The 25491-nt window shown below is 49.2% G+C and overlaps 6 non-coding genes across 6 annotated transcripts; all 6 read right to left on the minus strand.

The window, feature by feature from the left end:
- Positions 1 to 5473: 5473 nt before the first annotated feature.
- Positions 5474 to 5547, minus strand: Trnaa-agc (transfer RNA alanine (anticodon AGC)). The gene has a single exon. It is a non-coding gene; the product is annotated as a tRNA-Ala (tRNA).
- A 1504-nt stretch (positions 5548 to 7051) lies between these two features.
- Positions 7052 to 7125, minus strand: Trnaa-agc (transfer RNA alanine (anticodon AGC)). The gene has a single exon. It is a non-coding gene; the product is annotated as a tRNA-Ala (tRNA).
- Positions 7126 to 18091: 10966 nt separating this feature from the next.
- Positions 18092 to 18165, minus strand: Trnaa-agc (transfer RNA alanine (anticodon AGC)). Its single transcript has one exon. It is a non-coding gene; the product is annotated as a tRNA-Ala (tRNA).
- A 1504-nt stretch (positions 18166 to 19669) lies between these two features.
- Positions 19670 to 19743, minus strand: Trnaa-agc (transfer RNA alanine (anticodon AGC)). Its single transcript has one exon. It is a non-coding gene; the product is annotated as a tRNA-Ala (tRNA).
- A 3079-nt stretch (positions 19744 to 22822) lies between these two features.
- Trnaa-agc (transfer RNA alanine (anticodon AGC)) lies at positions 22823 to 22896 on the minus strand. The gene has a single exon. It is a non-coding gene; the product is annotated as a tRNA-Ala (tRNA).
- Positions 22897 to 24399: 1503 nt separating this feature from the next.
- Trnaa-agc (transfer RNA alanine (anticodon AGC)) lies at positions 24400 to 24473 on the minus strand. Its single transcript has one exon. It is a non-coding gene; the product is annotated as a tRNA-Ala (tRNA).
- Positions 24474 to 25491: the final 1018 nt, after the last annotated feature.

Genomic DNA, 25491 nt, shown 5'->3' on the forward strand with positions numbered 1-25491 from the left:
CCATTGTGCTCTCCATTGTTCATGCCAACTCAGTGCCTCGCTCTTTGCTACTGTGTAAAACTCTTGTCGTCCAACTGCAAAACACTGGGACACAACAAGTTTCCGCGTCTCCATTGCACTGATCGTACTACGAAACGCTCCCCAAACTTGGCAATCACCCATGCAGATGACTTTTCCGACTTTACACGACGCTCACGCTAGTGACAGCCTTATTTACAGTTCGACGTCGTGCCAAAGCGAATGAGCACATTTCGCCTACGGCTTAGGCCGCTCTTCTAGTGTGGCTGCTCTGTGTCTGCAGGCAGCGAGGGGCTGCAAGCTTCCTGTGTTCGCACCTATATCACCTGTGCTTCCTTGTCAGAGACAGACTATCGCAAAACATACAACTCACTCCATGAATTGATTGCTACGGCATCTGTTATCAGCAGTCACAACCAGCAACACCAGTAGCAGCCGACTGACGCAAAGAATGGGAACGTGCAGTGGGATTTACGTGAAATCGGCGCAAGGCAGATCTTTCCGACGTAGGCTTGGGAATCTTATGGGAACATTTGTACTGTTTCTAAATTAAGTGTAGGTGTGGGAGGGGGGTGCTTCCTGCGCACGAATAAAAGCACGCTCGCCAATTGTGGATGCTAATCGTTCGCTTGTATCTGCCTACACACCTCTGCCGGTTGGGAATTATTCCACTTGCATGGCAAGGTGCGCATGTAGGTGTGTTAAAAATTCTGGAGGCGCTGGGTATCGATCCCAGTACCTCTCGCACGCTAAGCGAGCGCTCTACCATCTTAGCTACGCCCGCCCCCCCCCCCCCCCCCCCCCGATAACTAGTAGTGCTACATACAGTCATATCAACGTCACAGACCCTTGCACTCTCATTATTCCGCAGACAAACACTACTCTCTATGTATCAGTGAGGGTGTCTTTCAGGTTTCGTGCATTCTGTATCGAATCGTAGTTGGCCACAATGAAAGTGGCACGCATAACGTCGAAAATAGAGTTCAGACACCGCTCTGAGTAAGACGAACGTGTTGTCCACCTCTAGACTTCAATGACGTTAAGCCGTGATACCTAAGACAGATCTGCACTCGATGACACCACGATAACAGCCGGTCCTCACACTTACATCTTGCTCTCCTTATGACAGTATACATCATATCAGTCTGTGACGCTGGTTTTGCAACTTCTTGCGTGCGTTTATGTTCGCCGCGACCAACACTTACCATGCACTGACCACAAAACATGGAGGAGCCGGGGCTTGAACCCGAGACCGTTCACACACTAAGCGAACGATCTGCCAACTGAGCTACAGCTACACTCACGACCAAGCCTGGCTATTCTCCATTCTTTGCGACTCTGATGTGCACGGTCACGATGGTTGGTTGGTTTGTAGCGGCGAAGGTACCAGAATACAAAGGCGCGGACACGTTCATATACACAAGAGTTCCAAGTAGTTTCGATGCTCTGGTATTACGAATGCAAATTCCGTCTGTTTTGAACGTCTTAAATTGAAAGGGCGGTCACAAATTGGTCCGTTTAACTCCTTGTCGACAATCACACAGCACCTGAGGTAACAAGCACATCTCGAGCCCCATTGTGCTCTCCATTGTTCATGCCAACTCAGTGCCTCGCTCTTTGCTACTGTGTAAAACTCTTGTCGTCCAACTGAAAAACACTGGGACACAACAAGTTTCCGCGTCTCCATTGCACTGATCATACTACGAAACGCTCCCCAAACTTGGCAATCACCCATGCAGATGACTTTTCCGACTTTACACGACGCTCACGCTAGTGACAGCCTTATTTACAGTTCGACGTCGCGCCAAAGCGAATGAGCACATTTCGCCTACGGCTTAGGCCGCTCTTCTAGTGTGGCTGCTCTGTGTCTGCAGGCAGCGAGGGGCTGCAAGCTTCCTGTGTTCGCACCTATATCACCTGTGCTTCCTTGTCAGAGACAGACTATCGCAAAACATACAACTCACTCCATGAATTGATTGCTACGGCATCTGTTATCAGCAGTCACAACCAGCAACACCAGTAGCAGCCGACTGACGCAAAGAATGGGAACGTGCAGTGGGATTTACGTGAAATCGGCGCAAGGCAGATCTTTCCGACGTAGGCTTGAGAATCTTATGGGAACATTTGTACTGTTTCTAAATTAAGTGTAGGTGTGGGAGGAGGGTGCTTCCTGCGCACGAATAAAAGCACGCTCGCCAATTGTGGATGCTAATCGTTCGCTTGTATCTGCCTACACACCTCTGCCGGTTGGGAATTATTCCACTTGCATGGCAAGGTGCGCATGTAGGTGTGTTAAAAATTCTGGAGGCGCTGGGTATCGATCCCCGTTCCTCTCGCACGCTAAGCGAGCGCTCTACCATCTGAGCTACGCCCATCCCCCCGATAACTAGTAGTGCTACATACAGTCATATCAACGTCACAGACCCTTGCACTCCCATTATTCCGCAGACAAACACTACTCTCTATGTATCAGTGAGGGTGTCTTTCAGGTTTCGTGCATTCTGTATCGAATCGTAGTTGGCCACAATGAAAGTGGCACGCATAACGTCGAAAATAGAGTTCAGACACCGCTCTGAGTAAGACGAACGTGTTGTCCACCTCTAGACTTCAATGACGTTAAGCCGTGATACCTAAGACAGATCTGCACTCGATGACACCACGATAACAACCGGTCCTCACACTTACATCTTGCTCTCCTTATGACAGTATACATCATATCAGTCTGTGACGCTGGTTTTGCAACTTCTTGCGTGCGTTTATGTTCGCCGCGACCAACACTTACCATGCACTGACCACAAAACTTGGAGGAGCCGGGGCTTGAACCCGAGACCGTTCACACGCTAAGCGAACGATCTGCCAACTGAGCTACAGCTACACACACGACCAAGCCTGGCTATTCTCCATTCTTTGCGACTCTGATGTGCACGGACACGATGGTTGGTTGGTTTGTAGCGGCGAAGGTACCAGAATACAAAGGCGCGGACACGTTCATATACACAAGAGTTCCAAGTAGTTTCGATGCTCTGGTATTACGAATGCAAATTCCGTCTGTTTTGAACGTCTTAAATTGAAAGGGCGGTCACAAATTGGTCCATTTCACTCCTTGTCGACAATCACACAGCACCTGAGGTAACAAGCACATCTCGAGCCCCATTGTGCTCTCCATTGTTCATGCCAACTCAGTGCCTCGCTCTTTGCTACTGTGTAAAACTCTTGTCGTCCAACTGCAAAACACTGGGACACAACAAGTTTCCGCGTCTCCATTGCACTGATCGTACTACGAAACGCTCCCCAAACTTGGCAATCACCCATGCAGATGACTTTTCCGACTTTACACGACGCTCACGCTAGTGGCAGCCTTATTTACAGTTCGACGTCGCGCCAAATTGAATGAGCACATTTCGCCTACGGCTTAGGCCGCTCTTCTAGTGTGGCTGCTCTGTGTCTGCAGGCAGCGAGGGGCTGCAAGCTCCTGTGTTCGCACCTATATCACCTGTGCTTCCTTGTCAGAGACAGACTATCGCAAAACATACAACTCACTCCATGAATTGATTGCTACGGCATCTGTTATCAGCAGTCACAACCAGCAACACCAGTAGCAGCCGACTGACGCAAAGAATGGGAACGTGCAGTGGGATTTACGTGAAATCGGCGCAAGGCAGATCTTTCCGACGTAGGCTTGAGAATCTTATGGGAACATTTGTACTGTTTCTAAATTAAGTGTAGGTGTGGGAGGAGGGTGCTTCCTGCGCACGAATAAAAGCACGCTCGCCAATTGTGGATGCTAATCGTTCGCTTGTATCTGCCTACACACCTCTCCCGGTTGGGAATTATTCCACTTGCATGGCAAGGTGCGCATGTAGGTGTGTTAAAAATTCTGGAGGCGCTGGGTATCGATCCCAGTACCTCTCACACGCTAAGCAAGCGCTCTACCATCTGAGCTACGCCCACCCCCCCGATAACTAGTAGTGCTACATACAGTCATATCAACGTAACAGACCCTTGCACTCCCATTATTCCGCAGACAAACACTACTCTCTATGTATCAGTGAGGGTGTCTTTCAGGTTTCGTGCATTCTGTATCGAATCGTAGTTGGCCACAATGAAAGTGGCACGCATAACGTCGAAAATAGAGTTCAGACACCGCTCTGAGTAAGACGAACGTGTTGTCCACCTCTAGACTTCAATGACGTTAAGCCGTGATACCTAAGACAGATCTGCACTCGATGACACCACGATAACAGCCGGTCCTCACACTTACATCTTGCTCTCCTTATGACAGTATACATCATATCAGTCTGTGACGCTGGTTTTGCAACTTCTTGCGTGCGTTTATGTTCGCCGCGACCAACACTTACCATGCACTGACCACAAAACATGGAGGAGCCGGGGCTTGAACCCGAGACCGTTCACACGCTAAGCGAACGATCTGCCAACTGAGCTACAGCTACACACACGACCAAGCCTGGCTATTCTCCATTCTTTGCGACTCTGATGTGCACGGACACGATGGTTGGTTGGTTTGTAGCGGCGAAGGTACCAGAATACAAAGGCGCGGACACGTTCATATACACAAGAGTTCCAAGTAGTTTCGATGCTCTGGTATTACGAATGCAAATTCCGTCTGTTTTGAACGTCTTAAATTGAAAGGGCGGTCACAAATTGGTCCATTTCACTCCTTGTCGACAATCACACAGCACCTGAGGTAACAAGCACATCTCGAGCCCCATTGTGCTCTCCATTGTTCATGCCAACTCAGTGCCTCGCTCTTTGCTACTGTGTAAAACTCTTGTCGTCCAACTGCAAAACACTGGGACACAACAAGTTTCCGCGTCTCCATTGCACTGATCGTACTACGAAACGCTCCCCAAACTTGGCAATCACCCATGCAGATGACTTTTCCGACTTTACACGACGCTCACGCTAGTGACAGCCTTATTTACAGTTCGACGTCGCGCCAAAGCGAATGAGCACATTTCGCCTACGGCTTAGGCCGCTCTTCTAGTGTGGCTGCTCTGTGTCTGCAGGCAGCGAGGGGCTGCAAGCTTGCTGTGTTCGCACCTATATCACCTGTGCTTCCTTGTCAGAGACAGACTATCGCAAAACATACAACTCACTCCATGAATTGATTGCTACGGCATCTGTTATCAGCAGTCACAACCAGCAACACCAGTAGCAGCCGACTGACGCAAAGAATGGGAACGTGCAGTGGGATTTACGTGAAATCGGCGCAAGGCAGATCTTTCCGACGTAGGCTTGAGAATCTTATGGGAACATTTGTACTGTTTCCAAATTAAGTGTAGTTGTGGGAGGAGGGTGCTTCATGCGCACGAATAAAAGCACGCTCGCCAATTGTGGATGCTAATCGTTCGCTTGTATCTGCCTACACACCTCTGCCGGTTGGGAATTATTCCACCTGCATGGCAAGGTGCGCATGTAGGTGTGTTAAAAATTCTGGAGGCGCTGGGTATCGATCCCAGTACCTCTCGCACGCTAAGCGAGCGCTCTACCATCTGAGCTACGCCCACCCCCCCGATAACTAGTAGTGCTACATACAGTCATATCAACGTCACAGACCCTTGCACTCCCATTATTCCGCAGACAAACACCACTCTCTATGTATCAGTGAGGGTGTCTTTCAGGTTTCGTGCATTCTGTATCGAATCGTAGTTGGCCACAATGAAAGTAGCACGCATAACGTCGAAAATAGAGTTCAGACACCGCTCTGAGTAAGACGAACGTGTTGTCCACCTCTAGACTTCAATGACGTTAAGCCGTGATACCTAAGACAGATCTGCACTCGATGACACCACAATAACAGCCGGTCCTCACACTTACATCTTGCTCTCCTTATGACAGTATACATCATATCAGTCTGTGACGCTGGTTTTGCAACTTCTTGCGTGCGTTTATGTTCGCCGCGACCAACACTTACCATGCACTGACATCAAAACATGGAGGAGCCGGGGCTTGAACCCGAGGCCGTTCACACGCTAAGCGAACGATCTGCCAACTGAGCTACAGCTACACACACGACCAAGCCTGGCTATTCTCCATTCTTTGCGACTCTGATGTGCACGGACACGATGGTTGGTTGGTTTGTAGCGGCGAAGGTACCAGAATACAAAGGCGCGGACACGTTCATATACACAAGAGTTCCAAGTAGTTTCGATGCTCTGGTATTACGAATGCAAATTCCGTCTGTTTTGAACGTCTTAAATTGAAAGGGCGGTCACAAATTGGTCCATTTCACTCCTTGTCGACAATCACACAGCACCTGAGGTAACAAGCACATCTCGAGCCCCATTGTGCTCTCCATTGTTCATGCCAACTCAGTGCCTCGCTCTTTGCTACTGTGTAAAACTCTTGTCGTCCAACTGCAAAACACTGGGACACAACAAGTTTCCGCGTCTCCATTGCACTGATCGTACTACGAAACGCTCCCCAAACTTGGCAGTCACCCATGCAGATGACTTTTCCGACTTTACACGACGCTCACGCTAGTGACAGCCTTATTTACAGTTCGACGTCGCGCCAAAGCGAATGAGCACATTTCGCCTACGGCTTAGGCCGCTCTTCTAGTGTGGCTGCTCTGTGTCTGCAGGCAGCGAGGGGCTGCAAGCTTCCTGTGTTCGCACCTATATCACCTGTGCTTCCTTGTCAGAGACAGACTATCGCAAAACATACAACTCACTCCATGAATTGATTGCTACGGCATCTGTTATCAGCAGTCACAACCAGCAACACCAGTAGCAGCCGACTGCACGCAAAGAATGGGAACGTGCAGTGGGATTTACGTGAAATCGGCGCAAGGCAGATCTTTCCGACGTAGGCTTGAGAATCTTATGGGAACATTTGTACTGTTTCTAAATTAAGTGTAGGTGTGGGAGGAGGGTGCTTCCTGCGCACGAATAAAAGCACGCTCGCCAATTGTGGATGCTAATCGTTCGCTTGTATCTGCCTACACACCTCTGCCGGTTGGGAATTATTCCACTTGCATGGCAAGGTGCGCATGTAGGTGTGTTAAAAATTCTGGAGGCGCTGGGTATCGATCCCAGTACCTCTCGCACGCTAAGCGAGCGCTCTACCATCTGAGCTACGCCCACCCCCCCGATAACTAGTAGTGCTACATACAGTCATATCAACGTCACAGACCCTTGCACTCCCATTATTCCGCAGACAAACACTACTCTCTATGTATCAGTGAGGGTGTCTTTCAGGTTTCGTGCATTCTGTATCGAATCGTAGTTGGCCACAATGAAAGTGGCACGCATAACGTCGAAAATAGAGTTCAGACACCGCTCTGAGTAAGACGAACGTGTTGTCCACCTCTAGACTTCAATGACGTTAAGCCGTGATACCTAAGACAGATCTGCACTCGATGACACCACGATAACAGCCGGTCCTCACACTTACATCTTGCTCTCCTTATGACAGTATACATCATATCAGTCTGTGACGCTGGTTTTGCAACTTCTTGCGTGCGTTTATGTTCGCCGCGACCAACACTTACCATGCACTGACCACAAAACATGGAGGAGCCGGGGCTTGAACCCGAGACCGTTCACACGCTAAGCGAACGATCTGCCAACTGAGCTACAGCTACACACACGAGCAAGCCTGGCTATTCTCCATTCCTTGCGACTCTGATGTGCACGGACACGATGGTTGGTTGGTTTGTAGCGGCGAAGGTACCAGAATACAAAGGCGCGGACACGTTCATATACACAAGAGTTCCAAGTAGTTTCGATGCTCTGGTATTACGAATGCAAATTCCGTCTGTTTTGAACGTCTTAAATTGAAAGGGCGGTCACAAATTGGTCCATTTCACTCCTTGTCGACAATCACACAGCACCTGAGGTAACAAGCACATCTCGAGCCCCATTGTGCTCTCCATTGTTCATGCCAACTCAGTGCCTCGCTCTTTGCTACTGTGTAAAACTCTTGTCGTCCAACTGCAAAACACTGGGACACAACAAGTTTCCGCGTCTCCATTGCACTGATCGTACTACGAAACGCTCCCCAAACTTGGCAATCACCCATGCAGATGACTTTTCCGACTTTACACGACGCTCACGCTAGTGACAGCCTTATTTACAGTTCGACGTCGCGCCAAAGCGAATGAGCACATTTCGCCTACGGCTTAGGCCGCTCTTCTAGTGTGGCTGCTCTGTGTCTGCAGGCAGCGAGGGGCTGAAGGCTTCCTGTGTTCGCACCTATATCACCTGTGCTTCCTTGTCAGAGACAGACTATCGCAAAACATACAACTCACTCCATGAATTGATTGCTACGGCATCTGTTATCAGCAGTCACAACTAGCAACACCAGTAGCAGCCGACTGACGCAAAGAATGGGAACGTGCAGTGGGATTTACGTGAAATCGGCGCAAGGCAGATCTTTCCGACGTAGGCTTGAGAATCTTATGGGAACATTTGTACTGTTTCTAAATTAAGTGTAGGTGTGGGAGGAGGGTGCTTCCTGCGCACGAATAAAAGCACGCTCGCCAATTGTGGATGCTAATCGTTCGCTTGTATCTGCCTACACACCTCTGCCGGTTGGGAATTATTCCACTTGCATGGCAAGGTGCGCATGTAGGTGTGTTAAAAATTCTGGAGGCGCTGGGTATCGATCCCAGTACCTCTCGCACGCTAAGCGAGCGCTCTACCATGTGAGCTACGAACACCCCCCCGATAACTAGTAGTGCTACATACAGTCATATCAACGTCACAGACCCTTGCACTCCCATTATTCCGCAGACAAACACTACTCTCTATGTATCAGTGACGGTGTCTTTCAGGTTTCGTGCATTCTGTATCGAATCGTAGTTGGCCACAATGAAAGTGGCACGCATAACGTCGAAAATAGAGTTCAGACACCGCTCTGAGTAAGACGAACGTGTTGTCCACCTCTAGACTTCAATGACGTTAAGCCGTGATACCTAAGACAGATCTGCACTCGATGACACCACGATAACAGCCGGTCCTCACACTTACATCTTGCTCTCCTTATGACAGTATACATCATATCAGTCTGTGACGCTGGTTTTGCAACTTCTTGCGTGCGTTTATGTTCGCCGCGACCAACACTTACCATGCACTGACCACAAAACATGGAGGAGCCGGGGCTTGAACCCGAGACCGTTCACACGCTAAGCGAACGATCTGCCAACTGAGCTACAGCTACACACACGAGCAAGCCTGGCTATTCTCCATTCCTTGCGACTCTGATGTGCACGGACACGATGGTTGGTTGGTTTGTAGCGGCGAAGGTACCAGAATACAAAGGCGCGGACACGTTCATATACACAAGAGTTCCAAGTAGTTTCGATGCTCTGGTATTACGAATGCAAATTCCGTCTGTTTTGAACGTCTTAAATTGAAAGGGCGGTCACAAATTGGTCCATTTCACTCCTTGTCGACAATCACACAGCACCTGAGGTAACAAGCACATCTCGAGCCCCATTGTGCTCTCCATTGTTCATGCCAACTCAGTGCCTCGCTCTTTGCTACTGTGTAAAACTCTTGTCGTCCAACTGCAAAACACTGGGACACAACAAGTTTCCGCGTCTCCATTGCACTGATCGTACTACGAAACGCTCCCCAAACTTGGCAATCACCCATGCAGATGACTTTTCCGACTTTACACGACGCTCACGCTAGTGACAGCCTTATTTACAGTTCGACGTCGCCCCAAAGCGAATGAGCACATTTCGCCTACGGCTTAGGCCGCTCTTCTAGTGTGGCTGCTATGTGTCTGCAGGCAGCGAGGGGCTGAAGGCTTCCTGTGTTCGCACCTATATCACCTGTGCTTCCTTGTCAGAGACAGACTATCGCAAAACATACAACTCACTCCATGAATTGATTGCTACGGCATCTGTTATCAGCAGTCACAACTAGCAACACCAGTAGCAGCCGACTGACGCAAAGAATGGGAACGTGCAGTGGGATTTACGTGAAATCGGCGCAAGGCAGATCTTTCCGACGTAGGCTTGAGAATCTTATGGGAACATTTGTACTGTTTCTAAATTAAGTGTAGGTGTGGGAGGAGGGTGCTTCCTGCGCACGAATAAAAGCACGCTCGCCAATTGTGGATGCTAATCGTTCGCTTGTATCTGCCTACACACCTCTGCCGGTTGGGAATTATTCCACTTGCATCTCAAGGTGCGCATGTAGGTGTGTTAAAAATTCTGGAGGCGCTGGGTATCGATCCCAGTACCTCTCGCACGCTAAGCGAGCGCTCTACCATCTGAGCTACGAACACCCCCCCGATAACTAGTAGTGCTACATACAGTCATATCAACGTCACAGACCCTTGCACTCCCATTATTCCGCAGACAAACACTACTCTCTATGTATCAGTGAGGGTGTCTTTCAGGTTTCGTGCATTCTGTATCGAATCGTAGTTGGCCACAATGAAAGTGGCACGCATAACGTCGAAAATAGAGTTCAGACACCGCTCTGAGTAAGACGAACGTGTTGTCCACCTCTAGACTTCAATGACGTTAAGCCGTGATACCTAAGACAGATCTGCACTCGATGACACCACGATAACAGCCGGTCCTCACACTTACATCTTGCTCTCCTTATGACAGTATACATCATATCAGTCTGTGACGCTGGTTTTGCAACTTCTTGCGTGCGTTTATGTTCGCCGCGACCAACACTTACCATGCACTGACCACAAAACATGGAGGAGCCGGGGCTTGAACCCGAGGCCGTTCACACGCTAAGCGAACGATCTGCCAACTGAGCTACAGCTACACACACGACCAAGCCTGGCTATTCTCCATTCTTTGCGACTCTGATGTGCACGGACACGATGGTTGGTTGGTTTGTAGCGGCGAAGGTACCAGAATACAAAGGCGCGGACACGTTCATATACACAAGAGTTCCAAGTAGTTTCGATGCTCTGGTATTACGAATGCAAATTCCGTCTGTTTTGAACGTCTTAAATTGAAAGGGCGGTCACAAATTGGTCCATTTCACTCCTTGTCGACAATCACACAGCACCTGAGGTAACAAGCACATCTCGAGCCCCATTGTGCTCTCCATTGTTCATGCCAACTCAGTGCCTCGCTCTTTGCTACTGTGTAAAACTCTTGTCGTCCAACTGCAAAACACTGGGACACAACAAGTTTCCGCGTCTCCATTGCACTGATCGCACTACGAAACGCTCCCCAAACTTGGCAATCACCCATGCAGATGACTTTTCCGTCTTTACACGACGCTCACGCTAGTGACAGCCTTATTTACAGTTCGACGTCGCGCCAAAGCGAATGAGCACATTTCGCCTACGACTTAGGCCGCTCTTCTAGTGTTGCTGCTCTGTGTCTGCAGGCAGCGAGGGGCTGCAAGCTTCCTGTGTTCGCACCTATATCACCTGTGCTTCCTTGTCAGAGACAGACTATCGCAAAACATACAACTCACTCCATGAATTGATTGCTACGGCATCTGTTATCAGCAGTCACAACTAGCAACACCAGTAGCAGCCGACTGACGCAAAGAATGGGAACGTGCAGTGGGATTTACGTGAAATCGGCGCAAGGCAGATCTTTCCGACGTAGGCTTGAGAATCTTATGGGAACATTTGTACTGTTTCTAAATTAAGTGTAGGTGTGGGAGGAGGGTGCTTCCTGCGCACGAATAAAAGCACGCTCGCCAATTGTGGAAGCTAATCGTTCGCTTGTATCTGCCTACACACCTCTGCCGGTTGGGAATTATTCCACTTTCATGGCAAGGTGCGCATGTAGGTGTGTTAAAAATTCTGGAGGCGCTGGGTATCGATCCCAGTACCTCTCGCACGCTAAGCGAGCGCTCTACCATCTGAGCTACGAACACCCCCCCGATAACTAGTAGTGCTACATACAGTCATATCAACGTCACAGACCCTTGCACTCCCATTATTCCGCAGACAAACACTACTCTCTATGTATCAGTGAGGGTGTCTTTCAGGTTTCGTGCATTCTGTATCGAATCGTAGTTGGCCACAATGAAAGTGGCACGCATAACGTCGAAAATAGAGTTCAGACACCGCTCTGAGTAAGACGAACGTGTTGTCCACCTCTAGACTTCAATGACGTTAAGCCGTGATACCTAAGACAGATCTGCACTCGATGACACCACGATAACAGCCGGTCCTCACACTTACATCTTGCTCTCCTTATGACAGTATACATCATATCAGTCTGTAACGCTGGTTTTGTAACTTCATGCGTGCCTTTATGTTCGCCGCGACCAACACTTACCATGCACTGACCACAAAACATGGAGGAGCCGGGGCTTGAACCCGAGGCCGTTCACACGCTAAGCGAACGATCTGCCAACTGAGCTACAGCTACACACACGACCAAGCCTGGCTATTCTCCATTCTTTGCGACTCTGATGTGCTCGGACACGATGGTTGGTTGGTTTGTAGCGGCGAAGGTACCAGAATACAAAGGCGCGGACACGTTCATATACACAAGAGTTCCAAGTAGTTTCGATGCTCTGGTATTACGAATGCAAATTCCGTCTGTTTTGAACGTCTTAAATTGAAAGGGCGGTCACAAATTGGTCCATTTCACTCCTTGTCGACAATCACACAGCACCTGAGGTGACAAGCACATCTCGAGCCCCATTGTGCTCTCCATTGTTCATGCCAACTCAGTGCCTCGCTCTTTGCTACTGTGTAAAACTCTTGTCGTCCAACTGCAAAACACTGGGACACAACAAGTTTCCGCGTCTCCATTGCACTGATCGTACTACGAAACGCTCCCCAAACTTGGCAATCACCCATGCAGATGACTTTTCCGTCTTTACACGACGCTCACGCTAGTGACAGCCTTATTTACAGTTCGACGTCGCGCCAAAGCGAATGAGCACATTTCGCCTACGGCTTAGGCCGCTCTTCTAGTGTTGCTGCTCTGTGTCTGCAGGCAGCGAGGGGCTGCAAGCTTCCTGTGTTCGCACCTATATCACCTGTGCTTCCTTGTCAGAGACAGACTATCGCAAAACATACAACTCACTCCATGAATTGATTGCTACGGCATCTGTTATCAGCAGTCACAACTAGCAACACCAGTAGCAGCCGACTGACGCAAAGAATGGGAACGTGCAGTGGGATTTACGTGAAATCGGCGCAAGGCAGATCTTTCCGACGTAGGCTTGAGAATCTTATGGGAACATTTGTACTGTTTCTAAATTAAGTGTAGGTGTGGGAGGAGGGTGCTTCCTGCGCACGAATAAAAGCACGCTCGCCAATTGTGGATGCTAATCGTTCGCTTGTATCTGCCTACACACCTCTGCCGGTTGGGAATTATTCCACTTGCATGGCAAGGTGCGCATGTAGGTGTGTTAAAAATTCTGGAGGCGCTGGGTATCGATCCCAGTACCTCTCGCACGCTAAGCGAGCGCTCTACCATCTGAGCTACGAACACCCCCCCGATAACTAGTAGTGCTACATACAGTCATATCAACGTCACAGACCCTTGCACTCCCATTATTCCGCAGACAAACACTACTCTCTATGTATCAGTGACGGTGTCTTTCAGGTTTCGTGCATTCTGTATCGAATCGTAGTTGGCCACAATGAAAGTGGCACGCATAACGTCGAAAATAGAGTTCAGACACCGCTCTGAGTAAGACGAACGTGTTGTCCACCTCTAGACTTCAATGACGTTAAGCCGTGATACCTAAGACAGATCTGCACTCGATGACACCACGATAACAGCCGGTCCTCACACTTACATCTTGCTCTCCTTATGACAGTATACATCATATCAGTCTGTGACGCTGGTTTTGCAACTTCTTGCGTGCGTTTATCTTCGCCGCGACCAACACTTACCATGCACTGACCACAAAACATGGAGGAGCCGGGGCTTGAACCCGAGACCGTTCACACGCCAAGCGAACGATCTGCCAACTGAGCTACAGCTACACAAACGACCAAGCCTGGCTATTCTCCGTTCTTTGCGACTCTGATGTGCACGGACACGATGGTTGGTTGGTTTGTAGCGGCGAAGGTACCAGAATACAAAGGCGCGGACACGTTCATATACACAAGAGTTCCAAGTAGTTTCGATGCTCTGGTATTACGAATGCAAATTCCGTCTGTTTTGAACGTCTTAAATTGAAAGGGCGGTCACAAATTGGTCCATTTCACTCCTTGTCGACAAACACACAGCACCTGAGGTAACAAGCACATCTCGAGCCCCATTGTGCTCTCCATTGTTCATGCCAACTCAGTGCCTCGCTCTTTGCTACTGTGTAAAACTCTCGTCGTCCAACTGCAAAACACTGGGACACAACAAGTTTCCGCGTCTCCATTGCACTGATCATACTACGAAACGCTCCCCAAACTTGGCAATCACCCATGCAGATGACTTTTCCGTCTTTACACGACGCTCACGCTAGTGACAGCCTTATTTACAGTTCGACGTCGCGCCAAAGCGAATGAGCACATTTCGCCTACGGCTTAGGCCGCTCTTCTAGTGTTGCTGCTCTGTGTCTGCAGGCAGCGAGGGGCTGCAAGCTTCCTGTGTTCGCACCTATATCACCTGTGCTTCCTTGTCAGAGACAGACTATCGCAAAACATACAACTCACTCCATGAATTGATTGCTACGGCATCTGTTATCAGCAGTCACAACTAGCAACACCAGTAGCAGCCGACTGACGCAAAGAATGGGAACGTGCAGTGGGATCTACGTGAAATCGGCGCAAGGCAGATCTTTCCGACGTAGGCTTGAGAATCTTATGGGAACATTTGTACTGTTTCTAAATTAAGTGTAGGTGTGGGAGGAGGGTGCTTCCTGCGCACGAATAAAAGCACGCTCGCCAATTGTGGATGCTAATCGTTCGCTTGTATCTGCCTACACACCTCTGCCGGTTGGGAATTATTCCACTTGCATGGCAAGGTGCGCATGTAGGTGTGTTAAAAATTCTGGAGGCGCTGGGTATCGATCCCAGTACCTCTCGCACGCTAAGCGAGCGCTCTACCATCTGAGCTACGAACACCCCCCCGATAACTAGTAGTGCTACATACAGTCATATCAACGTCACAGACCCTTGCACTCCCATTATTCCGCAGACAAACACTACTCTCTATGTATCAGTGAGGGTGTCTTTCAGGTTTCGTGCATTCTGTATCGAATCGTAGTTGGCCACAGTGAAAGTGGCACGCATAACGTCGAAAATAGAGTTCAGACACCGCTCTGAGTAAGACGAACGTGTTGTCCACCTCTAGACTTCAATGACGTTAAGCCGTGATACCTAAGACAGATCTGCACTCGATGACACCACGATAACAGCCGGTCCTCACACTTACATCTTGCTCTCCTTATGACAGTATACATCATATCAGTCTGTGACGCTGGTTTTGCAACTTCTTGCGTGCGTTTATGTTCGCCGCGACCAACACTTACCATGCACTGACCACAAAACATGGAGGAGCCGGGGCTTGAACCCGAGGCCGTTCACACGCTAAGCGAACGATCTGCCAACTGAGCTACAGCTACACACACGACCAAGCCTGGCTATTCTCCATTCTTTGCGACTCTGATGTGCACGGACACGATGGTTGGTTGGTTTGTAGCGGCAAAGGTACCAGAATACAAAGGCGCGGACACGTTCATATACACAAGAGTTCCAAGTAGTTTCGATGCTCTGGTATTACGAATGCAAATTCCGTCTGTTTTGAACGTCTTAAATTGAAAGGGCGGTCACAAATTGGTCCATTTCACTCCTTGTCGACAATCACACAGCACCTGAGGTAACAAGCACATCTCGAGCCCCATTGTGCTCTCCATTGTTCATGCCAACTCAGTGCCTCGCTCTTTGCTACTGTGTAAAACTCTTGTCGTCCAACTGCAAAACACTGGGACACAAATAGTTTCCGCGTCTCCATTGCACTGATCGTACTACGAAACGCTCCCCAAACTTGGCAATCACCCATGCAGATGACTTTTCCGACTTTACACGACGCTCACGCTAGTGACAGCCTTATTTACAGTTCGACGTCGCGCCAAAGCGAATGAGCACATTTCGCCTACGGCTTAGGCCGCTCTTCTAGTGTGGCTGCTCTGTGTCTGCAGGCAGCGAGGGGCTGCAAGCTTCCTGTGTTCGCACCTATATCACCTGTGCTTCCTTGTCAGAGACAGACTATCGCAAAACATACAACTCACTCCATGAATTGATTGCTACGGCATCTGTTATCAGCAGTCACAACCAGCAACACCAGTAGCAGCCGACTGCACGCAAAGAATGGGAACGTGCAGTGGGATTTACGTGAAATCGGCGCAAGGCAGATCTTTCCGACGTAGGCTTGAGAATCTTATGGGAACATTTGTACTGTTTCTAAATTAAGTGTAGGTGTGGGAGGAGGGTGCTTCCTGCGCACGAATAAAAGCACGCTCGCCAATTGTGGATGCTAATCGTTCGTTTGTATCTGCCTACACACCTCTGCCGGTTGGGAATTATTCCACTTGCATGGCAAGGTGCGCATGTAGGTGTGTTAAAAATTCTGGAGGCGCTGGGTATCGATCCCAGTACCTCTCGCACGCTAAGCGAGCGCTCTACTATCTGAGCTACGCCCACCCCCCCGATAACTAGTAGTGCTACATACAGTCATATCAACGTCACAGACCCTTGCACTCCCATTATTCCGCAGACAAACACTACTCTCTATGTATCAGTGAGGGTGTCTTTCAGGTTTCGTGCATTCTCTATCGAATCGTAGTTGGCCACAATGAAAGTGGCACGCATAACGTCGAAAATAGAGTTTAGACACCGCTCTGAGTAAGACGAACGTGTTGTCCACCTCTAGACTTCAATGACGTTAAGCCGTGATACCTAAGACAGATCTGCACTCGATGACACCACGATAACAGCCGGTCCTCACACTTACATCTTGCTCTCCTTATGACAGTATACATCATATCAGTCTGTGACGCTGGTTTTGCAACTTCTTGCGTGCGTTTATGTTCGCCGCGACCAACACTTACCATGCACTGACCACAAAACATGGAGGAGCCGGGGCTTGAACCCGAGACCGTTCACACGCTAAGCGAACGATCTGCCAACTGAGCTACAGCTACACACACGACCAAGCCTGGCTATTCTCCATTCTTTGCGACTCTGATGTGCACGGACACGATGGTTGGTTGGTTTGTAGCGGCGAAGGTACCAGAATACAAAGGCGCGGACACGTTCATATACACAAGAGTTCCAAGTAGTTTCGATGCTCTGGTATTACGAATGCAAATTCCGTCTGTTTTGAACGTCTTAAATTGAAAGGGCGGTCACAAATTGGTCCATTTCACTCCTTGTCGACAATCACACAGCACCTGAGGTAACAAGCACATCTCGAGCCCCATTGTGCTCTCCATTGTTCATGCCAACTCAGTGCCTCGCTCTTTGATACTGTGTAAAACTCTTGTCGTCCAACTGCAAAACACTGGGACACAACAAGTTTCCGTGTCTCCATTGCACTGATCGTACTACGAAACGCTCCCCAAACTTGGCAATCACCCATGCAGATGACTTTTCCGACTTTACACGACGCTCACGCTAGTGACAGCCTTATTTACAGTTCGACGTCGCGCCAAAGCGAATGAGCACATTTCGCCTACGGCTTAGGCCGCTCTTCTACTGTGGCTGCTCTGTGTCTGCAGGCAGCGAGGGGCTGCAAGCTTCCTGTGTTCGCACCTATATCACCTGTGCTTCCTTGTCAGAGACAGACTATCGCAAAACATACAACTCACTCCATGAATTGATTGCTACGGCATCTGTTATCAGCAGTCACAACCAGCAACACCAATAGCAGCCGACTGACGCAAAGAATGGGAACGTGCAGTGGGATTTACGTGAAATCGGCGCAAGGCAGATCTTTCCGACGTAGGCTTGAGAATCTTATGGGAACATTTGTACTGTTTCTAAATTAAGTGTAGGTGTGGGAGGAGGGTGCTACCTGCGCACGAATAAAATCACGCTCGCCAATTGTGGATGTTAATCGTTCGCTTGTATCTGCCTACACACCTCTGCCGGTTGGGAATTATTCCACTTGCATGGCAAGGTGCGCATGTAGGTGTGTTAAAAATTCTGGAGGCGCTGGGTATCGATCCCAGTACCTCTCGCACGCTAAGCGAGCGCTCTACCATCTGAGCTACGCCCACCCCCCCGATAACTAGTAGTGCTACATACAGTCATATCAACGTCACAGACCCTTGCACTCCCATTATTCCGCAGACAAACACTACTCTCTATGTATCAGTGAGGGTGTCTTTCAGGTTTCGTGCATTCTCTATCGAATCGTAGTTGGCCACAATGAAAGTGGCACGCATAACGTCGAAAATAGAGTTCAGACACCGCTCTGAGTAAGACGAACGTGTTGTCCACCTCTAGACTTCAATGACGTTAAGCCGTGATACCTAAGACAGATCTGCACTCGATGACACCACGATAACAGCCGGTCCCCACACTTACATCTTGCTCTCCTTATGACAGTATACATCATATCAGTCTGTGACGCTGGTTTTGCAACTTCTTGCGTGCGTTTATGTTCGCCGCGACCAACACTTACCATGCACTGACCACAAAACATGGAGGAGCCGGGGCTTGAACCCGAGACCGTTCACACGCTAAGCGAACGATCTGCCAACTGAGCTACAGCTACACACACGACCAAGCCTGGCTATTCTCCATTCTTTGCGACTCTGATGTGCACGGACACGATGGTTGGTTGGTTTGTAGCGGCGAAGGTACCAGAATACAAAGGCGCGGGCACGTTCATATACACAAGAGTTCCAAGAAGTTTCGATGCTCTGGTATTACGAATGCAAATTCCGTCTGTTTTGAACGTCTTAAATTGAAAGGGCGGTCACAAATTGGTCCATTTCACTCCTTGTCGACAATCACACAGCACCTGAGGTAACAAGCACATCTCGAGCCCCATTGTGCTCTCCATTGTTCATGCCAACTCAGTGCCTCGCTCTTTGCTACTGTGTAAAACTCTTGTCGTCCAACTGCAAAACACTGGGACACAACAAGTTTCCGCGTCTCCATTGCACTGATCGTACTACGAAACGCTCCCCAAACTTGGCAATCACCCATGCAGATGACTTTTCCGACTTTACACGACGCTCACGCTAGTGACAGCCTTATTTACAGTTCGACGTCGCGCCAAAGCGAATGAGCACATTTCGCCTACGGCTTAGGCCGCTCTTCTAGTGTGGCTGCTCTGTGTCTGCAGGCAGCGAGGGGCTGCAAGCTTCCTGTGTTCGCACCTATATCACCTGTGCTTCCTTGTCAGAGACAGACTATCGCAAAACATACAACTCACTCCATGAATTGATTGCTACGGCATCTGTTATCAGCAGTCACAACCAGCAACACCAGTAGCAGCCGACTGCACGCAAAGAATGGGAACGTGCAGTGGGATTTACGTGAAATCGGCGCAAGGCAGATCTTTCCGACGTAGGCTTGAGAATCTTATGGGAACATTTGGACTGTTTCTAAATTAAGTGTAGGTGTGGGAGGAGGGTGCTTCCTGCGCACGAATAAAAGCACGCTCGCCAATTGTGGATGCTAATCGTTCGCTTGTATCTGCCTACACACCTCTGCCGGTTGGGAATTATTCCACTTGCATGGCAAGGTGCGCATGTAAGTGTGTTAAAAATTCTGGAGGCGCTGGGTATCGATCCCAGTACCTCTCGCACGCTAAGCGAGCGCTCTACCATCTGAGCTACGCCCACCCCCCCGATAACTAGTAGTGCTACATACAGTCATATCAACGTCACAGACCCTTGCACTCCCATTATTCCGCAGACAAACACTACTCTCTATGTATCAGTGAGGGTGTCTTTCAGGTTTCGTGCATTCTGTATCGAATCGTAGTTGGCCACAATGAAAGTGGCACGCATAACGTCGAAAATAGAGTTCAGACACCGCTCTGAGTAAGACGAACGTGTTGTCCACCTCTAGACTTCAATGACGTTAAGCCGTGATACCTAAGACACATCTGCACTCGATGACACCACGATAACAGCCGGTCCTCACACTTACATCTTGCTCTCCTTATGACAGTATACATCATATCAGTCTGTGACGCTGGTTTTGCAACTTCTTGCGTGCGTTTATGTTCGCCGCGACCAACACTTACCATGCACTGACCACAAAACATGGAGGAGCCGGGGCTTGAACCCGAGACCGTTCACACGCTAAGCGAACGATCTGCCAACTGAGCTACAGCTACACACACGACCAAGCCTGGCTATTCTCCATTCTTTGCGACTCTGATGTGCACGGACACGATGGTTGGTTGGTTTGTAGCGGCGAAGGTACCAGAATACAAAGGCGCGGGCACGTTCATATACACAAGAGTTCCAAGAAGTTTCGATGCTCTGGTATTACGAATGCAAATTCCGTCTGTTTTGAACGTCTTAAATTGAAAGGGCGGTCACAAATTGGTCCATTTCACTCCTTGTCGACAATCACACAGCACCTGAGGTAACAAGCACATCTCGAGCCCCATTGTGCTCTCCATTGTTCATGCCAACTCAGTGCCTCGCTCTTTGCTACTGTGTAAAACTCTTGTCGTCCAACTGCAAAACACTGGGACACAACAAGTTTCCGCGTCTCCATTGCACTGATCGTACTACGAAACGCTCCCCAAACTTGGCAATCACCCATGCAGATGACTTTTCCGACTTTACACGACGCTCACGCTAGTGACAGCCTTATTTACAGTTCGACGTCGCGCCAAAGCGAATGAGCACATTTCGCCTACGGCTTAGGCCGCTCTTCTAGTGTGGCTGCTCTGTGTCTGCAGGCAGCGAGGGGCTGCAAGCTTCCTGTGTTCGCACCTATATCACCTGTGCTTCCTTGTCAGAGACAGACTATCGCAAAACATACAACTCACTCCATGAATTGATTGCTACGGCATCTGTTATCAGCAGTCACAACCAGCAACACCAATAGCAGCCGACTGACGCAAAGAATGGGAACGTGCAGTGGGATTTACGTGAAATCGGCGCAAGGCAGATCTTTCCGACGTAGGCTTGAGAATCTTATGGGAACATTTGTACTGTTTCTAAATTAAGTGTAGGTGTGGGAGGAGGGTGCTACCTGCGCACGAATAAAAGAACGCTCGCCAATTGTGGATGTTAATCGTTCGCTTGTATCTGCCTACACACCTCTGCCGGTTGGGAATTATTCCACTTGCATGGCAAGGTGCGCATGTAGGTGTGTTAAAAATTCTGGAGGCGCTGGGTATCGATACCAGTACCTCTCGCACGCTAAGCGAGCGCTCTACCATCTGAGCTACGCCCACCCCCCGATAACTAGTCGTGCTACATACAGTCATATCAACGTCACAGACCCTTGCACTCCCATTATTCCGCAGACAAACACTACTCTCTATGTATCAGTGAGGGTGTCTTTCAGGTTTCGTGCATTCTCTATCGAATCGTAGTTGGCCACAATGAAAGTGGCACGCATAACGTCGAAAATAGAGTTCAGACACCGCTCTGAGTAAGACGAACGTGTTGTCCACCTCTAGACTTCAATGACGTTAAGCCGTGATACCTAAGACAGATCTGCACTCGATGACACCACGATAACAGCCGGTCCCCACACTTACATCTTGCTCTCCTTATGACAGTATACATCATATCAGTCTGTGACGCTGGTTTTGCAACTTCTTGCGTGCGTTTATGTTCGCCGCGACCAACACTTACCATGCACTGACCACAAAACATGGAGGAGCCGGGGCTTGAACCCGAGACCGTTCACACGCTAAGCGAACGATCTGCCAACTGAGCTACAGCTACACACACGACCAAGCCTGGCTATTCTCCATTCTTTGCGACTCTGATGTGCACGGACACGATGGTTGGTTGGTTTGTAGCGGCGAAGGTACCAGAATACAAAGGCGCGGACACGTTCATATACACAAGAGTTCCAAGTAGTTTCGATGCTCTGGTATTACGAATGCAAATTCCGTCTGTTTTGAACGTCTTAAATTGAAAGGGCGGTCACAAATTGGTCCATTTCACTCCTTGTCGACAATCACACAGCACCTGAGGTAACAAGCACATCTCGAGCCCCATTGTGCTCTCCATTGTTCATGCCAACTCAGTGCCTCGCTCTTTGCTACTGTGTAAAACTCTTGTCGTCCAACTGCAAAACACTGGGACACAACAAGTTTCCGCGTCTCCATTGCACTGATCGTACTACGAAACGCTCCCCAAACTTGGCAATCACCCATGCAGATGACTTTTCCGACTTTACACGACGCTCACGCTAGTGACAGCCTTATTTACAGTTCGACGTCGCGCCAAAGCGAATGAGCACATTTCGCCTACGGCTTAGGCCGCTCTTCTACTGTGGCTGCTCTGTGTCTGCAGGCAGCGAGGGGCTGCAAGCTTCCTGTGTTCGCACCTATATCACCTGTGCTTCCTTGTCAGAGACAGACTATCGCAAAACATACAACTCACTCCATGAATTGATTGCTACGGCATCTGTTATCAGCAGTCACAACCAGCAACACCAATAGCAGCCGACTGACGCAAAGAATGGGAACGTGCAGTGGGATTTTCGTGAAATCGGCGCAAGGCAGATCTTTCCGACGTAGGCTTGAGAATCTTATGGGAACATTTGTACTGTTTCTAAATTAAGTGTAGGTGTGGGAGGAGGGTGCTACCTGCGCACGAATAAAAGCACGCTCGCCAATTGTGGATGTTAATCGTTCGCTTGTATCTGCCTACACACCTCTGCCGGTTGGGAATTATTCCACTTGCATGGCAAGGTGCGCATGTAGGTGTGTTAAAAATTCTGGAGGCGCTGGGTATCGATCCCAGTACCTCTCGCACGCTAAGCGAGCGCTCTACCATCTGAGCTACGCCCACCCCCCCGATAACTAGTAGTGCTACATACAGTCATATCAACAACACAGACCCTTGCACTCCCATTATTCCGCAGACAAACACTACTCTCTATGTATCAGTGAGGGTGTCTTTCAGGTTTCGTGCATTCTCTATCGAATCGTAGTTGGCCACAATGAAAGTGGCACGCATAACGTCGAAAATAGAGTTCAGACACCGCTCTGAGTAAGACGAACGTGTTGTCCACCTCTAGACTTCAATGACGTTAAGCCGTGATACCTAAGACAGATCTGCACTCGATGACACCACGATAACAGCCGGTCCCCACACTTACATCTTGCTCTCCTTATGACAGTATACATCATATCAGTCTGTGACGCTGGTTTTGCAACTTCTTGCGTGCGTTTATGTTCGCCGCGACCAACACTTACCATGCACTGACCACAAAACATGGAGGAGCCGGGGCTTGAACCCGAGACCGTTCACACGCTAAGCGAACGATCTGCCAACTGAGCTACAGCTACACACACGACCAAGCCTGGCTATTCTCCATTCTTTGCGACTCTGATGTGCACGGACACGATGGTTGGTTGGTTTGTAGCGGCGAAGGTACCAGAATACAAAGGCGCGGGCACGTTCATATACACAAGAGTTCCAAGAAGTTTCGATGCTCTGGTATTACGAATGCAAATTCCGTCTGTTTTGAACGTCTTAAATTGAAAGGGCGGTCACAAATTGGTCCATTTCACTCCTTGTCGACAATCACACAGCACCTGAGGTAACAAGCACATCTCGAGCCCCATTGTGCTCTCCATTGTTCATGCCAACTCAGTGCCTCGCTCTTTGCTACTGTGTAAAACTCTTGTCGTCCAACTGCAAAACACTGGGACACAATAAGTTTCCGCGTCTCCATTGCACTGATCGTACTACGAAACGCTCCCCAAACTTGGCAATCACCCATGCAGATGACTTTTCCGACTTTACACGACGCTCACGCTAGTGACAGCCTTATTTACAGTTCGACGTCGCGTCAAAGCGAATGAGCACATTTCGCCTACGGCTTAGGCCGCTCTTCTAGTGTGGCTGCTCTGTGTCTGCAGGCAGCGAGGGGCTGCAAGCTTCCTGTGTTCGCACCTATATCACCTGTGCTTCCTTGTCAGAGACAGACTATCGCAAAACATACAACTCACTCCATGAATTGATTGCTACGGCATCTGTTATCAGCAGTCACAACCAGCAACACCAATAGCAGCCGACTGACGCAAAGAATGGGAACGTGCAGTGGGATTTACGTGAAATCGGCGCAAGGCAGATCTTTCCGACGTAGGCTTGAGAATCTTATGGGAACATTTGTACTGTTTCTAAATTAAGTGTAGGTGTGGGAGGAGGGTGCTACCTGCGCACGAATAAAAGCACGCTCGCCAATTGTGGATGTTAATCGTTCGCTTGTATCTGCCTACACACCTCTGCCGGTTGGGAATTATTCCACTTGCATGGCAAGGTGCGCATGTAGGTGTGTTAAAAATTCTGGAGGCGCTGGGTATCGATCCCAGTACCTCTCGCACGCTAAGCGAGCGCTCTACCATCTGAGCTACGCCCACCCCCCCGATAACTAGTAGTGCTACATACAGTCATATCAACGTCACAGACCCTTGCACTCCCATTATTCCGCAGACAAACACTACTCTCTATGTATCAGTGAGGGTGTCTTTCAGGTTTCGTGCATTCTCTATCGAATCGTAGTTGGCCACAATGAAAGTGGCACGCATAACGTCGAAAATAGAGTTCAGACACCGCTCTGAGTAAGACGAACGTGTTGTCCACCTCTATACTTCAATGACGTTAAGCCGTGATACCTAAGACAGATCTGCACTCGATGACACCACGATAACAGCCGGTCCCCACACTTACATCTTGCTCTCCTTATGACAGTATACATCATATCAGTCTGTGACGCTGGTTTTGCAACTTCTTGCGTGCGTTTATGTTCGCCGCGACCAACACTTACCATGCACTGACCACAAAACATGGAGGAGCCGGGGCTTGAACCCGAGACCGTTCACACGCTAAGCGAACGATCTGCCAACTGAGCTACAGCTACACACACGACCAAGCCTGGCTATTCTCCATTCTTTGCGACTCTGATGTGCACGGACACGATGGTTGGTTGGTTTGTAGCGGCGAAGGTACCAGAATACAAAGGCGCGGGCACGTTCATATACACAAGAGTTCCAAGAAGTTTCGATGCTCTGGTATTACGAATGCAAATTCCGTCTGTTTTGAACGTCTTAAATTGAAAGGGCGGTCACAAATTGGTCCATTTCACTCCTTGTCGACAATCACACAGCACCTGAGGTAACAAGCACATCTCGAGCCCCATTGTGCTCTCCATTGTTCATGCCAACTCAGTGCCTCGCTCTTTGCTACTGTGTAAAACTCTTGTCGTCCAACTGCAAAACACTGGGACACAACAAGTTTCCGCGTCTCCATTGCACTGATCGTACTACGAAACGCTCCCCAAACTTGGCAATCACCCATGCAGATGACTTTTCCGACTTTACACGACGCTCACGCTAGTGACAGCCTTATTTACAGTTCGACGTCGCGCCAAAGCGAATGA

This window comes from Schistocerca gregaria, chromosome 11 (genome assembly GCF_023897955.1).
Source record: "Schistocerca gregaria isolate iqSchGreg1 chromosome 11, iqSchGreg1.2, whole genome shotgun sequence".
Lineage (NCBI taxonomy): Eukaryota > Metazoa > Arthropoda > Insecta > Orthoptera > Acrididae > Schistocerca > Schistocerca gregaria.